The sequence below is a fragment of the Triticum dicoccoides genome, chromosome 5B (assembly GCF_002162155.2).
Source record: "Triticum dicoccoides isolate Atlit2015 ecotype Zavitan chromosome 5B, WEW_v2.0, whole genome shotgun sequence".
NCBI lineage: Eukaryota > Viridiplantae > Streptophyta > Magnoliopsida > Poales > Poaceae > Triticum > Triticum dicoccoides.
This window is the reverse complement of record NC_041389.1, coordinates 54,490,438-54,496,239: the sequence shown is the minus strand read 5'-3', so window position 1 is coordinate 54,496,239 and position 5,802 is coordinate 54,490,438. Positions and strand designations below refer to the sequence as shown.

General features: G+C 47.8%; 1 pseudogene; it reads left to right on the top strand.

The window, feature by feature from the left end:
* The first annotated feature begins 2,120 nt into the window (after nucleotides 1-2,120).
* Nucleotides 2,121-4,061, top strand: LOC119307330 (annotated as a pseudogene).
* The last annotated feature ends 1,741 nt before the right edge of the window (nucleotides 4,062-5,802 follow it).

Sequence of the window (5,802 nt, the reverse complement as noted above, 5' to 3'; positions counted from 1 at the left end):
AGAAAACGATTCTTTGCATGTACCGCTCTTTCTCTGCACGATTTACGCATGATACTGTTAATTAAGCCGTTTGTGGGATCGAGCCCTATGCAAGACATTGTTCGATTACGCATCATTCATAAATCGTCCATGCACCAGTCGTGCACAAAGCACTTTCATTTTTATTGACAGTAAAACAAGTCAAAATATCTCCACAAAACCGCTCTGAAAATATCTCCACAAAATCAACGCCACTGCTACTAATTGTCATGAGTATCTTAAGCCACCATGTGACAAAATAGGAAAAAAACTACTAATTGTCATGGGTCAAAAATTAAGTTTCCATGGCGAAAAAATTGAAGATGCCATGGCAAAACATCTTACTTCACCATTCGTCAATATAATTTGCCATGGGAAGACATCAAATTTTTGCCTTTTTTATTTTGTATTCAAAAAATATGAAGAGTTGTCATGAAAAAATTGCAAACTAATTGTGATGTACAGTTTGGCGGTTGTGCATTCTGTTGACTAAAAATTGATTGGTGTTACTGCATATTGAACATGTAGAGCATGAGAGGCTAGCCATGGAAAACGTACAGTAGGTAAAATGCAGTACCTATGTTTCTCCGCCCATCCCGAAGATAGCTCTTTGTGCCTTATCTGCCCTCCAAACGCGTGCCTACCGGTGGCCTTCATGTCACATCTGCCGACGACGCTCCCTATCGCTGCTGCCTCGTTGTGCACCGTCAGCCGTGCCTACCGTGCGACTCGCATGCACCTCGGCCTGGCCAAGCATCCCCCGAGCCCGTAAGACCTCGGTCTCCCGCGCTGTAACCACCCCCGCGACGATGGCCGTTGCCTGAGCTCGGCACTACTCCACCGCGAAGCTCCACAGTCGGGCCTGCATCAGCATATTCGGCTGGCCACCATCCCCACCATCAGGATGTTCGCAGCGGTAGATGCCCATCTCCGGCAACAGGAGACGGGCGGTGGATTGGTGGGTGAATGGACGATTGCCAGCCCGCGCGTCCTAGCCGCCAGCGCCACTCCCTACTGCACCATTGCGCCAATGCAAACGCCCCCCTCTATTGCACGCGACACCGACCGAATCGTCGGGAGAGGGGAAGAGGCAATGGTGGGGGGAGGAGGGCACCCCCAGAGAAAACGCTTGCTCGATGATGAGGTGGCGAGGTGTCGTTTGCCAAGATTCATGCAATTAATCCAACGGTCCACTCGACATTTGCTCCAAAATTGTTCCTACCAGACATTGGTACATTAACATTTGTGTTTATTTATGATCTTGATGCAAATTTCTGTTTTTGAGAAATGTTCGTGTGCAAGCATGGAGCACGACATATGGCGAGGCTCCAAGTTGCCTAAGGGCATCCAAAATGTGATGATGCTAAATGTATGACACGGTCAGAATTTTGGCATTGATATCAAATGAAACATTTCTCCATGGCGTGTTTGATTCCCAATTTATGTGGAACAGGCCCCATTGCAAAATACTACCTCCATAAACTAATATAAGAGCATTTAGATCATTATTTTAGTTATCTAAAAGCTCTTATATTAGTTTACAGAGAGAGTAGAATGCAATAGAAAATTATCACATTTATGCCCATCGTACATTGCTTGTGCTAATTGAGTGAGATTCACGTAGTATTTTATTGCATAGGTTGTTTAGCATCAGGGCACGGTTCCCATTGTTTTGGATATAACACTAGTCTTCATAATATGAGGCTGTCAAAAGCCGAAACTCAATTTGGCAATGCTATTTGGCACACACCATATGCAACCATTTATTTCCATACTATAAATGAAGTTCAAAGTTTCTTTTGGACTAAATTCAAAACTTCTTCGGCCGCAGCCCCACCCATGCCTATGTGACACTGCTGCATGATGACGGGCCCACAAGAAGACGATTCTCCGCATGTTCCCCTTTTCTATTGACAGTCAAAATATCTTCACAAAACCGCTCTGAAATTATATGTACCACAGTTCCGATATTACTCTCTCCGTTCCGAATTACTTGTCTTGAATTTGTCTAGATACATATGTACCACAGTCTATTGACAGTAGAAAGCAAACTGTACTTGGTTTTTTAAACTTGGAATTAAAGTTGCAACCTTTTTCTTTTGTCAGGAAGGGAAGACTGCACACCGTTCACAGGACTACACGAGTCACCCAAACATCCACCACTCCAAACGGACGGACGGACCACACCATGTCGCTCCGGCGCCTCCTGGGCCTCTCCACCGCTGCCGTCTCCAGCCGCTACCTCTCCACCGCCGGCGCCGTCTCCGGCCGCCTTCGCCGCTCCCTCTCCACGGGCGCTGCCTCCTCGCACCCGCCACCATGGGTCATCATCGACCACTCGGCCGAGGTTGACCGGTCGTCGTCGGCCCAGACCGCGTGCTTCCGCCCCGTGGGCCCTCCGGGCGTCTCCAGCATCTCCGCCCCGGCGCACCTCATCGACCCGACGGCACGCCCCACCACGGACAGCAGCAAGGTCCAATACCTCGGCGGCAACGTCGTCCAGGTCCTCTTCGGCCACGTCGGCGCCGCCAGCGGCGACGGCCACCTCCTGCTCAGCTACCACGACCTCCGGGCGGAGGGCCCCTGCACCACCTGGGACCTCACCGGGAACCCCGAGATCCAGCGCTTCGTCTGCAACCCCCTCACCGGCCAGATGCTCCGCCTTCCCGACATCGGCGGCTGCCGGAAGATCCTCGTCGTCCACCACATGGGCCTCCTCACCCAGGCCGACGGAGGGCCCGGGTGCGGGCCGCCCGACAGGTTCGCCGTCGCCGACTTCGTCTTCAACGGCACCGCCCTTGAGCGGTTCCTCTCCGACGAAGGCAAGTGGAAGACGGTGATGATGGGCTCGCCCGGCGGACCGCTGCTCCCGCGCGAGATGGAGATGAACCAGGAGACGGTTGCCTTCGCCGGCCGCCTGTGGTGGGTCGACCTGACCTTGGGCGCCGTCTCCGTCGACCCCTTCGCTGACCGGCCGGAGATCCGCTTCGTCGAGCTGCCGAGCGGCAGCGTGCTGCCTGCGCCTGCATGTGCGGACGAACGAGATCTCAGCAAAGTCGAGGAACGGGCTCTGTCCATGCTGGAGTTGGCCAAGCGCCGGCGCATCGGCGTGAGCGAGGGGAAGCTGCGCTACGCCGAGGTGACTCCGGACGGGCCGTTTCTTCTCAGCTCCTATGCGCTCGACGACGGCGAGGGCAGCGGCTGGAAGCTGGAGCACCAGGTGTCGCTGAGGAAGGTGTTGGCGGACGGAGGCTACCCGTGGCAGGAGAACTCGGCGCAGTCGTCGCCGCAGATCGCCGTCCTCTCGATGCCAGTGTCATTTACATCAAGGTCGGCGAGCACGTCCTCGTCGTGGTGGACATGTACAATGGGAAGGTGATCGGGGCCTCTCCGCTCGAAGACGAGTACTTTTCTCTTGTACCATGCGTGCTTCCACCGTGGCTTGGATCAAGCCGGATCCCCGCGGCAGCGGCAGGTATGTATTCACCTACCAATCTCCCTACCTTTCAGTTTTGCATTTGCTTGATTGGTTTGTGCTTGGACAGAAGATTTTGAATTGTTCATGGATGGATATTTGTGTCGAATTGACGCTGTCAGTAAGATCCAAACATGAATTGCAATCAAATACTTACTAGGATTGGTACTATTGATCTAGTTAGACCGAATCATATCTATTCGCACAACTACTACTATCAGTATGCTCATAGCAAGTAGCAACCCATAGTCTGGGTTAGCATTGCGTTTGTTATTCAAGTTATTGTACCTTGACAGTGGAAACCATTTTTCAGGCAAGATGGATGTCTTGGAATCCACAGATGATCTGTTTAGTTTCGTCTAGAATTGGTGACTGGGTATGATTCTAGCAGCCAGCTTATGCATCTCTAGGTCTATTCTCCAATCTAATGCTTCTTAATTTGCTGATCATCCACTATTAGTCATCCATTCACATTGTCAGGAGGACTGAAGAAGTTCTATTTTTCCATGTTGTAGTGATGATCGCTCTTGTCTTTTTATGAAATATATATAATCGACAATTGATATAATCTGAAACTGAATTAAGCTTGTTATTTCCAAACAATTGTTAATGATGAAATTTTGTGCTATGAAGTAAACATAACTGACTTCCCATTTTTCGCTATAATAGCAATTGTGGTTACGCGGTTTTTCGATTTTCCACATTGGGTCAGTCTTTTCCATGTTAGAGAGAAAATCTGGATGAGTTTGGATTTATTCTAGTTGATTATCTGAACTATCTGGTTTAGATGGAAATCTGGCTGTGGTTTCAGCGCTCAGATTAGGAGATTCAGTACACTAAATTAGTAGTACTAGGAAGGAAGCTGGCGGCAGTTTGTTAAAGTATCATTTTGGAGGAAGTCTGGAGATGTTTGGGTTCATTGTACTAGTTCGTTGATGAATTACTATCTTGTTTGGGTTCATTGTACTAGGAATGGAAATTCCAGAAGACATGATTAAATCAGCATGCATGTAGCAATGGACTACCACAGAACAAGATGCGTGCTCTGCTTACTTGCAAGACATTGTGCCCATCAAGTTAAAAGAAAAAAAAAATACGGTCATCTTCTTGTAGGGATACATGGATGTGGATGCATCCATGATCTCTCGCTGCGACATGATAAATGGACAAATGTTTCAACGGATCAGTAGTATTTATATCTATATCTATACCTAATATTAAAAAGATTTTTTCTTCACTTTTTGGGATCCTCTTGTCAATTTGTACGTCATGTCCAAGCTGGGCATGTCCATCGTCCGTCTGACATGGGTTTTGTTGGCCCACCTTGGGCCTCTTTGTAGGCGTTCACACCAACGCACAGAATCATCTTTTTTTTCCTACTATCCTTATAAGATGATGCACAGCAACCATCCATACTTCAGAAAGGCACACCATTAATGCGGTCATGGGAACGACGTTCGGATGCAAACTTTCCGTGTCACTTTGCTAGCCTCATCTTAAGTAATCGTATTAGTGAGCCGCAAGTTAATCCGATGTCTAATGCTCTCTCCTCGTCACGTGAACTGAATGTCGATTGTTAACATTAGCTTAGTTAACTAATTTATGTTCTGCTACATCCTTTCCATCATCCGCTGGCCACTAGCTTGCACGTTGACTAATGAGCATGTGTTGCTATTGTACCGTAGGGCCTCTTTTATCTTACCATTCAAAAAAAAAAAAACAGGTTCTTTGTTGCAGCTATCATCTATGTGATTTTTTTATATAGCTATCATGTATTAGAGAATATAATTGTCATGTTCTTAGATGTAGTCCCTTGCCAGATTGCTTTTTGATACACTTATCAAAATTTATGAGAGCAATTAACAGGTACGAATGCATGAACAGTTTATAAACAAATAATATAAATAATCGAGTTGTCAATTGATTCAGCATTTATGTCATCATAAAACTTATCCTCAACCCAGCAATCCTGCTTAATGACAATCAATTTTCACATCGCAGCGGAGCACACCATTTTTATCTCTCATTGCAATGCACAGGCATATGTGCTAGTATTTCTAACAGTAGGTTGCATGTTTTTCACTGCTTTTATGTTATTTATTCCCAGCCATGCCAGTGCATCGGCGCCACAGTCTCGAGCTCCTCACTACCTCAAGCACTTCGGCAGGACCCGTGCCAGCGTGCTCCCCTGCAAGCCTGGAAGTGGATGCGGACACCATGATCTCTACGTGGATCAAGCGAGAGTTAGGGAAACTCCAATTCGCCGACGCATTTTGTCGAAGTGTGTCTGTTTTGCTCGAAATGGATAG